The following is a 12,745-nucleotide window of genomic DNA, read 5'->3' on the forward strand; positions in this document are numbered from 1 at the left end:
AGCCTATCTCGAACTCGGCCATGATGTCCAACTGTGATCAAAGAACCGAGTACAAATTTGGTTAAGTAATCCTAACTGCACTACAATTATCATATTAATTACCTGTGTGGCTTCATTGACGTGAAGGGGCATCACAGAACCGGCATCAAGAGTGATGTCGGTGAAGTCGTAGCTGCGCAGCCGCAAGCTCTCAACCTCTTCGACCGGCCAAGTCACAAGGTTACTCCCCGTTTTGTTGTCTAACAACACAGATCTTGGGATCGTCTGCTCACGCAATTATAATAATTAAATTAACCTACCCAAATCCATCACCAACTGTTATTATAGTAAACTACTTTAATCAGAAAAAGTAGGGTTATTTGCACTTTAATATCCTAAAGTTAATTTCACCGTTTTACCAATATATTCTATTTTTGAAAATTTAATACCCAAGAATTTCAGATTGATGTTAATTTGATATTCTTGAACGGTGCCTAACATCAACTTTTTTGCACTTTGAGATATCAATTTGTAAATGTAACTTCAGAAAATATCATAAGCAAATTATCAAAAGCAAATTAAGTTGGAAAAAAAAGGCCAAAACAAGTATAGTGACGTGACCAGAGAAAATATCATTAACAATTTGACGATTCTCATTTCGTAATTGTTATTCCATCTGATGTTCCATTTCATGGTCTCACATGTTGAAATTATTTCAACATTCTATTGTTATCAAATTTCATGGAAACTGCAGATTGGACAAATGAAGAGGAAAGGAATGAGGCTTGTGTAAGGATGTGGTAATCATGTATAGTCAAACATTATACGGGTCATTTGTTGGAGTTGGTTCGATTTCTAACTCAATTATTGTTGCAGTTTTCTGCATGCAGATTCAATTTTGCATGGTCTTTTTGGGCATGGTGCAACCATCATTTGGCTCTAAATTCTACATAAAAGTTGTAGAGGTGTATGCATAATTTACTCCAATCTTTGAATCACAGGAATCGGAGCAGTATTGATGGAGTTATGGTCAGTCAAAGTATCATATCCGAATCGCAAGAATTTGACCAAATTTGTGTATTCCCAAGAAGTCCTATGCATTCATGGATCTTGGAAGATGAAAAGGTGGACTAGAGGATTCATCAAGGCCTATAAATAGGCATGCTCTCATTGTGGAGTGGTATCCAAGTTTTCCACTTGTTCTCTTGAAAGTATAGAGAGTTAGAGTGAATAAGAGTCTCTTGTGTTGTAGAGATCTCTAGTGTTGAATTAATATAGAATGAGGGCTGTGTGAAAGTCGGCGTTGTCGGGTGTGTCGTGTGTGCCTTGTACCTATCTGTTGATTCCATTATAGTGAAATATCCTCCGAGCTCTGAGCTCAACCCGTGGTTTTTTACCGTTTGGATTTTCACGTAAATCATTGTATCTATTCTTTGTGTGATTATCTTTTATCTTTTTGTCATTAAGAACAAGACCCCTAAGTAGTGTTGAGAAGTTTCACGGTTCGTCAACACCAACATCATTTCCTAAACTTTAGCTTGATCATTTCCTAAACTTTAGCTTGTACGTTTTTCTCATGCAATGTGACATCTTACTTCTTTCTTTCTTTCTTTCTTTTTTTTTTTTAAAGTCATTAGATAAACTATCAGAAAGCCTCAGACTGTGGTTATGCAATCCCTTTTAGTATTCAGAGTTTCTTAATTATATGGCTCAATGTTAGACACGTTGTCTCTTTGATTAAAAGAGTGCTCTCTCCACCGTCGTGGTGACATGGAAGAGAATCCAAATCCAAATCCTTAATTTAGAAAGAGTACGTCTAGAAAATTGCATAGCCAAACTGTTATGTATAATTAATTACAATTAGCCAATTATTGAATTTAACTGGTTAAGATTGCTCTACTATCGTCGTCGTCGTCGTCTAGGATTTTTACCTGCAGTGAAGCCCATCCTTTGAGCAAATCGGCCCTCTCGCTGTCCGTCTCCCCAGCCCACCCGAAGAGCACCCTCCTCCTCTTAACCCCGTCGTAAAACGTCTTTGAAGCATAATACTTGCCGTAATCCACCCTCAATCCCGCCCCCACGTCAGCGTCCACGTCGTCTGGGACCCACACATCCCTCTCCTCGTCGTACTCCCCTATACCGTAGCAGTCGTGCTTCACGTCGTCCAGGCGCCTTCAGGACACGGCGCTTCACACGCCTCGACCCGCCGACGTGTCAAGCCCCTCTGCTGCGGACACCGGGTAGAAATCCACGCAACTCCCACATACCCGTGCCCGCTACGCGTGCAGAACGCCCGCAACAGTTCGTAGCTCACGAATCTCGGGTTTGGTAGACGAGCGCGCGTACCCGCGTGATCCAAATCTCTTTTAGACCCGATAGGACCCGCCAGGCCGATTCGGATTTGAACGAACCAGAAGGTCGTCGGGTCGCGGAAGTCTTTTAACCCGATACCCGGTGGGGGGACGATTACCGGGTTAGAATCCGATTTCTTCCATTTGAGAAGCAACGGGTCCGATGGGTCAGCGGGTATTGCGAGGTTTTGAACCTGGATACAAAACAAATTTTAATTATCAGAACACTTATACAAGAAGTGAAATGTTTCGAACCATAAAGAGAGGGATCAAAGGTACCACAAAAAAAAATATATCTCTCGTCCTCTTAATTAGAATGCGCGGCATTTGAGACCATCGGATCTCTGCATTCTTAATTGTAGAAAATCTCTATAGCTCACCAATTAACCAACAGCCTTTCTTAACCCCATGGATGATATTAAGTAATCAAATTATAAAAAATTCTTTTACTTGTGGGACCTACTGGGTGAACCAATATTCTTCTTCCATATAAGTAACTAGTGTGCGCCCCATGCGAAGCACGACCTTCCCTTTTTTATCGTTACGGTATTCCCGTTTTTAATTGCTACAGTATATTTTTAAAATGTTACAGCAATATTATTTTTAAATACTACAGTAATATTTTTTAAAATGCAACAGTATCCCACCTTTGTTATAGTAATATATTTTTAAATGCTATAGTAATATATTTTTTTTTAAATACTACAATAATATTTTTAAAATGTTGCAGTATCTCATCTACGCTATAGTTATATTTTTTTTTAAATGCTACAATAATAATACTATAGTAAATTACTGTATTGTTTACTACAGTATAAATAGTGAATCTTGGATCCGTCCATTATTACAGAGGAATAGATTGTAGCTATTTTCTAAAATCAAGCTAGCTCAAAACATCATATGTACAGGGGGGCGTTTTGATAAAACTTGTACTCGCCTGGACGGATTCGTTAGTGGATCCGGTGTAGAGGATGCGGATATTGCCGGTACCGGGCAGGATGGTAGCGGACCCGGTCCAGACACCATTGGCATCGTACCAGTGAGAGGGGAGGAGGGCGAGGGGGAGGTAGAGCCAGTGGATGAGGTCACGTGAAACGGCGTGGCCCCACGTGATATTGCCCCACACGGCGGAGTCCGGGTTGTACTGGTAGAAGAGATGGTACCATCCTTTGTAATACAATGGACCTGCAGGAAATTGTAAATTTTGCAGAAGAACATTTTTTTTTTCTTTTTTCGCAAAGGTATATTAATAGATAGTTCTACTTTGATTGTTTCGTACGTACCCCCTCACATAGAAACTGATTTTTGTTTTATATATGCCCGCGAAATATAATGTTGCACAAGTTCATGTCTAGCTACCATCTAGATTAAATATATAAGCTCAGAGAGAGTAACACGTAAAGTCCAACATATATATATATATAGCATGCAACTTTATTCATGTTTCACAGAGATTAAAGATGTGTTACGCCGATCTCTTCACTTTGATCATATATAGTATAGAAAATTATTTACAGTCTCACTCGCTTCTTTTTTTTAATTACATATTTACTGTACATCAAAGTTTAGAATTGACTAGATATTGTCACAGAATATATATAATAATATTATATATATATATATTATATATATATATTATATATATATATATATATATATATATATATATATATATATATATATATATATAGTAAAAATTGTGTCAACCTTAAGTGGATAGGGCAAACGTTATCCACTAACTTTTAGCCACTTAAATATTCCGTACGATCTTGGCATGATATGAGAAGCGTTTTATATAATAAAGAAGTGTAGAAGTTATGTGGACATCAACTTAAGTTGATAGGAGTCTTACTATATATTATATATATAATATAGTATTCTATAGATTAATATAATATCATATATATAGAGAGAGACGAGACATATGGGTATGTTTGCGTATCAACCAAAATTTTGTAGTTGCGTAGTTGAGATGGCCAGCAATCCTCCACTCTTCAAATGATCGAGCCACAATACACATGAATTGAGAGTACATGTGGACATGCAACCTTTAATGAGGACCCGAGATTATGTCACCCTCACTACCAAGGCATAACTTTTTGCGTGCTTGGTCCAAGCATATCATTTTTCTCATATTATGATATATATATATATATATATATATAATATTATATAATATATATATATACTATATATATATATACTGATTAAAAGAAACATAAGTTTAATTGCCTAAAAGCCTTTTTCTCAAATTACATTTATGGGGCTAGAATTAAATATTCAAAAACCGGGTACAATAATAATTTACCAGTTGCTTGTTTTATTATGAATAGCCTACCCAAACATGTGGGGGATAGAGGCTTTGATGATGTTGTTGTTGTTGTTTCGTTATGAACTAGACGAAATAACAGAATCTTGTATTCTTGTGTTCTGTCTCTTACCGTCGGGATCTAGAACGAAGCAGATAGAGAGGCAGAAGACAGTACGAGGACAAGCAACGTACCGATCGAAAACCATGAAAAGAAGAGGGAGAAAAAAAATCAGTATAAAATAACACAAACAAACGCGGAGAAAAAAAAAAGATTTAATAATTAAAGAGGGGTGGGGGGGCTAAAGGAAATTTCACACCATTCATCCAGTTCTTAGGGGGCTGAAAGTGAAACCCGGTACGCTGCCACGCGAGCATCTCATTGCTCCACGGGTACCCACTCTCATTCCTCAGGATCCACCGGTTCGACTTCTCCGACACCCCCCTATATATCGGTACGCTACTCCCCGATGTATCGGTTCTACTTACAACAGCAGCTGCTGTGCTGCCAGCTGCCAGCAGCGGCAACAGGAGCAATGTTGCGACGCCGCACGACACGAACGAAGTTGAACGACGACGTTTGCGGTGGTGTCGTGGTGTCGGTTGGCAGGAGAGGTATAGGACACGGGTCGCGTTTGGGTTCGGAATCCATTTGAGGGAGGAGGAGGTTGAGGGGCCGGAATATAAATATGTGAGTAATGAGAGGGGTTGAGGGTCTGGCCGGTTGGTTGAATGCTAGGTAAGTCTTGACTTTAGGGGTGAGCAAATGTTTAGGTCAGCATCTATCTATGAAAGAAAGCGGAGGAAAAAAAATGGTAAAGATCAACTAAAACGATAAAAAAAAAATGGTAAAGAGTGTAAATTTTAGATAACTTAGAGCATGGTCGGTTCGCACCGCAAGTTTTTCAAACTAAATCAACCGAATATATATCATATTCTAAGGCGAGCTAGAGCCTAGATCATCAACATTTGTCTCGTTTCAGTGAAATTAATTTAATTAAAACAAGTAGAAATCCTATCAAAACATCTGCGTAGGCTACACAGTATAAGGTGTTTAGTATCATTGATATAGAAATTCTAAATATCTTTTATATGGCCCAGAGCACCACTGTCCTTCAGTGGACGTCATGATCTCATTAAATTTTGGGTCGGGGGTTTTGAAGGTTATGGAGAGGAGTAGGTTAATAGAAAACGAGTGAGGGTGCATTTTGTCGGTTTCGTGTGTTTCTTGAGATCTTGCGTTCGTAAAGGACACTTTTTATAGATTTGGAGGCTGGGATCAGCCGTGGAGTCTTGGACAGCATATATTTTTAGCATTATGTCTTTATTTTTATTTTATTTTATTTTTCCCCTTATAATGTCCATTTTTGGATAAGAAAAATGATAGGGGCACACCCCCAACCACAACCTCAACCACACCCCCTCTCTCATTTGCTACAGTGTACCGGGCCCCACATGGGATTTTAAAATTTTAAAATCCCATGTGGGCCCGGTGTACTGTAGCAAATGAGAGAGGGGGTGTGGTTGAGGTTGTGGTTGGTGGTGTGCCGGGAAAAAGAATCTAAAGCCTATATCCTATCAAAGTAGGATATTAGCTCTTCCTCTCGTCAGCTCTAGGACTGCGCGTCGAGGGACCCTAAAAGCTATTACAAATCACACAAAAGCAGTACAACCAATTTTAACGTGGTTCGGCAAATTGCCTACGTCCACGGGGCAAGGAGGGGGGAGATCTACTAATAGAGGGAGAGAATACAACTAGGGTTTACAACAACTCACAATCTAAACCCTCACACAAAACTCTCAAATCCCTCACAATATCTCTCTACAAAAGAGCACAAAGCCCTAAAAGAGACTACACAAAAATCTTCAACTGCAGCCACAAAAACCAAAAGAAAAATCACAACCTTGCACCCGAACCCCTTTGCTGCAGCCGAAAAATTTTGCAGCCGCAAAATCCTCCACTCTCACTAAAAACCTAATAAACTATTGCTTATATAGGGAGCAGCTCAAAAACGCGTGAACGAATGTGTTGAAACCGACTCAAAAAATCCCCGCTGCATGTGTTCGTGGGCCTGGGCCTTATCCGGTTCACAAGCTTGCCAAAGTTTAGCAGGCTTTCTTTAATTTTAAAATTATAGTTCTTGCAAAATATCCCAACTTTCAGGAGTCTTTTGTGAAATTTACCCTACGTATTAGATGAGATTCTTGGGTGTGTGTAATGATTTTGATGATTATCTTTCTTGATGATAAATTAATAGGTTAGATCGAGATTGCATGCGTTATGCATTTATTTTTGGGTTAAATGCAAATGGACATCCTAAGTATAATCCAATTGCAAAGAGATTTTGTATAGTTTTGCTTGTTGCAAATAGAACATCTGTATTGCTATATGTAGCAAACAAACCTTTTGAGTAAGCTTTTTCACTTTTAAAATTGTAAAAAATATTTGAGGTGACGTATAGACCCCCAATGGTTATATTGGTGAAGATTGATGCCCGATCGTTTCTTTGTTTGGAATTTTAAAAGAGTCGAATAAGTTTACTAAGAGGAGTGTATTCGTCTTTGAGCTAATACTATACAGGTTCTGTTCGCAAACAAATAGAACCATGGTGGTCCGGTTGAGGCAACGACAGTCGTTGGTTCATGTGATTGAATGGTTAGGATTTTGCAGGCCAGCACTGCTGTCTGCTTGGGGGTTGGCAACAATTAGGGTTTAGGGTTTTGGTTTGTGGGCCAAGTTGGCGTCCACGAGCACCGTTTGCAGTGAATCAATATTTCGGCCCAATGTCCGTAAACCATAAAAAACTGATCTCGTTGCGATTTATGGCATGTTTGTTTGCACCGAAGTAATTATGAAGTAGCTGAAGTAAAAGAAGTAGATGTTACTTATGCTACTTCCAAACAAAAAAGTGTGTTTGGTTCTTTGAAAAACTTACTTTTAATACTTCCTCAAACGCTTATGTGGCGCCTACGTGTCATCCTTACTTTCAAAATATTTTTCCAAGAAAAATTCCTCAATGACCCAAAATATGGGACAAATAGGGGGGACAGGTGAGGTGTTGGATAATGAGTTGGCCATCATTAATAATGACCAACTCATTATCCAATAGGAGGGGGACACCTCACTTGTCCCCCATATTGGTCTCATATTTTGGATCCTTGTAGCAAAGCTCTTTTTCCAATCCTCAATACTCAGAAGTAACTCAGAAGTAGTTGAAATGCATATTAATTAGTAAATAAATATTTTTTATTAATATTTCCTTTATTAGTTATTTCTAACAACTTTTCATTGATAAAATTACTTCCTACTAATATTTCTAAATGTTATCCAAACAAAAAAGTAAATGAAGAGGAAGAAGTTCTACTTCCATTACTTTTAAAGATATATGAAACAAACAAAGAAATGTTATTTCCACTACTTCCTACTTCATAGTTTTGAAAGTTACTTCTATAACTAAATTTTTATTTCTAATACTTCCATTATCCAAACGGGCCCTTAGTAAAGCAATTAAACAAACCCAAAAAAATGTTATCCAAGTTTATTAAGGTAATAAAAGGAAAGAAAAATGTGCTTGTGCTATATATCGTGAAATTAATCAACCTGCAAACTCATGAAAGAACATGGAAATTGTGGGGGTAATGGAGGTGTCATTGGACTTCTAGCTTTACACATAAACATTTGGAAAATATGGTTGGGAGATGTATCATATTTTTTGTGTGAAAAAGCTAGATAAGTAAAACTGACATGACAAGGCAAAAAAAAGCAAAAGCAAAAGCTAATCTTACTTTTTTCTGTAATTAGAGAGAAAAACTATTGGATGCTGACAAGATGATGTTTTCTTCTCTTTCATTTTTTTTTTTTTTGGTCAATGGGGATTGTTTTAAGATGCTTGTCAATTGAGTAAGTATGCTTTTTATTTGAAATGATTCAAGTTTTCAATCTACAACATATATAATTATGAGTATCTTAATCCTGGTCCTGTTACCATAGGACGAGAATGGAAATATTAGAATGAAGAAATTTCTTTTTACGTACGTGGAAAAAACTTGTGACGTTATCTTGTGGTTTCGTGATGGGTGTGGGGGCCACACCCACGTGATTAGTGGGAGCAAGGAGAATTGTGGTTTCGTGATCAGTTTTTGATTTCCGCATGAAGAAAAGAAACAAGGCCCACCCGATAGCCTATACAAGCCTATATATACTATTCGGTTCCTAGGGCATTGTTGAGCAAGGAGCTTTGATTTTTCTTCGACAGCTTGGTGCAAGTACGAAGTGCAGGAGAGAAAAAGTCAGCTAAATACTTTTTCTTTGACAGCGTGCAGGTGCAGAGGGTTTCTTAAGAAAAACTCAGTCGCTGTTTGTGACAGAGGAGTTCTTTTGAGCATCCTTTTTGAGGGTTTTATTTGTGAGGGATTTGAGAGTTTGTGTGAGGGTTTAATTTGTGTGATTGTAAACCCTAGTTGTATTCTCTCCCTCTAATAATAGATCTCTCCCCTCCTTGCCCCGTAGATGTAGGCAATTTGCTGAACCACGTAAAATTGATTGTATCGCTTTTGTGTGATTTGTAATAGCTTTTTAGGATCCCTCGACAGGTCAGTCCTAGAACTGATAAGAGGAAGAGCCGATATCTCACTTTGTTGAGATATTCGCTTCAGATTCTTGTTTCCTTGGTGAGACGGGAATTCTTATTGCGACCTGACTCTCTTGTTGTGCTGCCAAAGTGCTACCGAAATTTCTGTTGCGCGCAACAAGTGGTATCAGAGCCCAGATTTCAGATCTAAAGTTTTGGAGTTTGGTGGAGGAAGATTTTTTGTGTGAAGCTTGGTTCTTAGAGTTCTAGGCTTCGGTGGAGATAGCATTAGGAGTTACCGTTGAAGATTTTGCTTTTCTCGTGTGGATAGAAGATCTATTTGGAATCTGATCTAGGGTTCAGTTGGGTGGTTCCTGATTTCTATCAAATTTGTTCTTTCTCTACAATTTGGAGTTAGTTTGTAATGGGAGAACAAGGTGAAAGCAGCAAGTCGATGGCGAGTACAATACAAGTTGGTTTTCAGAACACTAAGATTAGTGTGGTGAAGTATGACGTCAAAATCAACTTTGGTTTGTGGATGAGCGACGTACAGGATGCGCTCAATGCTCAGAATTTGGAAGAGACCATCATGGTCTACGAGAGGCCACCTAAATATGAAGAGGCGGTATGGGAGAAGATGAATAGGAATGCTTGTGGGGTGATCAGGTCCTGTTTGGAACTCCTATGTCTACTCTTCCTTTTCAAGAAGAGACTTGTTCGTTATGCAAAGAGCTAACTTGAATCACAATCCCGATTTAGTAAACTTACAAGACCACACATTAGAATCCGTACAAAACCATTCGTCTAACCTAACTCCCACAATGAGTAACTCCAATTTGAGTACATTGTCAAAGAAGCTTAAAGCAAAACCAAAAACAATAATTAAAGCTTAGCATATAAGAAATATCTTATAGTCCTTTTGTTAAACAAACTGTCCTTCAAAAATATAAGCGTAGCTCGATGAGGAACAGTAAAGAAGATCAATCTAACAGCAAATTTCCTTGTTGAAAAGATATGAAGATGTTGTGCGTGACGAGTGAGAACTTGACGATGCTTCAATGGTAAAACTCTTCAACATAATCTCTCACAAATCAAAACCATAGAATTCTTCCCTCTCTTTCAATGATATAAAATTTCCAATAGGACAGGAAAGAGATATCCCAAACGTGATAGAAGTTAGAGAATATATAAACAATGAACAGTTGAGATTAAATATGAAAAATCTATAGCTAACATGTTTGCCATCTATGATGGCTCTCAACCATCGACAGTGTCGAGGCCCCATCAATGGTTGAGAAGCTCATCAATGATATAAAAGTCTCTGAAGTAAAAAAATCATCAATGATGTATTTTGACCATCAATGAGCTCTTCTTACCATTGATGGTCAATGCCTACCATAGACGGTAGAAATGCTGAAATTTACTTTTGAACTTGTTTTCACGTTGTTTCACCTCGTACACTTTTATACCTGTATTTACCTGTACTATATCATCTCAATTAATATTACTACCAAATGAGAGTTTGTTATTACTCAAACCAGAGATATGGTAAGGACTACATCTTAACAAAAGAAACGATTGATATTGGACTTGTTGCATCCTAATTATATTTTAACACTATTAACTATGTAAGAATATCTTAAAATAAAAACAGATTGGGATCACATTGTTAGCACCCATGTACATCCCTAAACATCATGTTTGCTACCTTTCCACTCCTTTTTTTAAACCACTTCAACAAAATTCACATTCTAGATCGTGGGTGTTCAAAGGCATGAGTATGGCCTTTTTTCAAAGAGTTCAAAATTTGTAGGCTGCACCTTTGACGTGATTTTTTCTGTCTCTCACTTTTCTACAAGGCAATGAGCTTTACACGTCTCAAATAAGTAGATGACTACATTGATATATAGCTCCCATTTATATAGTTCATATAACAACTTTAATTACATCCTTAATGAAAAAGAGAATGGTAGGTAGACTAGACTCAAACCACTTTGTTGTTTTTTTAAATTGTTCTCATAACATATTTGTCCTTCCAATAGTCCTTCTAATAGTAATACCGTTGCGCACAGCGGAAATTTCGGCAGCACTTTGGCAGCACAACAAGAGAGTCAGGTCGCAATAAGAATTCTTGTTTCTCAAAGGGAACAAGAATCTGAAGCCTATATCCTATCAAAGTAGGATATTAGCTCTTCCTCTCGTCAGCTCTAGGACTGCGCGTCGAGGGACCCTAAAAGCTATTACAAATCACACAAAAGCAGTACAACCAATTTTAACGTGGTTCGGCAAATTGCCTACGTCCACGGGGCAAGGAGGGGGGAGATCTACTAATAGAGGGAGAGAATACAACTAGGGTTTACAACAACTCACAATCTAAACCCTCACACAAAACTCTCAAATCCCTCACAATATCTCTCTACAAAAGAACAAAAGCCTACACACAAAACTCCTATTGAATTCTGGAGTTTTCTTCTGCAGCCGCCGCCTAAAATTAACCTCTGCTTTTGCTTTTGTTCTCCCGCACAGCCACCAATCTTTTTCCGCAAAAGATTCCTTCAATTGCACAAGTCTGCAGCCGCCCAAACCCCACAAAAAACTCCTTGGCACGAAAACCTAAAAAAACACAAACAGCTATATATATATATGAGTATTCGGGTGGGCCGGCCTTGGTTCTCTCTTCACGCGTGATTGATTCACGGTTTTGTTTTTCTCCTCCTCACGTGGGTTGTGGCCCCCACATCTTCACAATAACGTCCATTTTTGGATAAGAGAAATTTGTGTTGACTTTTCACAAATATCAACAGTCAAGGTACACAAATAAAAAAAAAATACAAGTTAGAACCCAAAATTTTTGGAGCCTGATTAATGCTATGAACTTGGCAAAATCAAACATTTAAAGGCATGGACCCCATAAACTATAATGACCCCCTTTATATAATATTAAAAATAACAATTTTAAAAGGAGTTGATGAAGCCTAAAGCGTGTACTTGATCTCAAAATTATCTAAAAAATATATATTACTCATAAGAAACTGGATAATGTTGGCCCATTGAAGATCATGAACCCGACTGGACGTAGAAAGCTTTTACTCTTAACAGCTCCAACAAATAATTCCAAATTTTAGCTGTCTCTATATTAGTAGAGGAAAGCAAAACGAACCAAACTCATTTAATATTCTCTCAAGTTTCACAAGGCGTTTGGTTGGTAGGTTTTTGAGCTAGCTTGCGTACAATAGAGGTAAATGGTTTTCTCTTGTGATTAATATCAAGAGGGCAACAAGTCAACGGTACAAGCTCATGAACCAACACATAAGATTGGTTTTAATGAATTATCTGGAATTTTTAACATCTAGTTCATTACCTTCTCCAATTTTCCCTTCCATTAATTGCATTATTAGAGCATCTCCAACAGCTTCTCCATCTTCTTGGTATTCTAAAATTTGGAGAATTTTAAGTTTTTTTTTGGTGCAACAGATTCCCCATCTCATTCCCCAAAATGAGGATAGGAGAGAAAAAATAGAGAGCCTTCCCCAAAT

The 12,745-nt window shown here is 38.0% G+C and overlaps 1 pseudogene; it reads right to left on the reverse strand.

Annotated features, from left to right (window-relative positions):
• Window positions 1-5,200, reverse strand: part of LOC109839654 — a 6,419-nt pseudogene extending 1,219 nt beyond the window's left edge.

This window comes from Asparagus officinalis, chromosome 4 (assembly GCF_001876935.1).
Source record: "Asparagus officinalis chromosome 4, Aspof.V1, whole genome shotgun sequence".
NCBI classification, from domain to species: Eukaryota; Viridiplantae; Streptophyta; class Magnoliopsida; order Asparagales; family Asparagaceae; genus Asparagus; species Asparagus officinalis.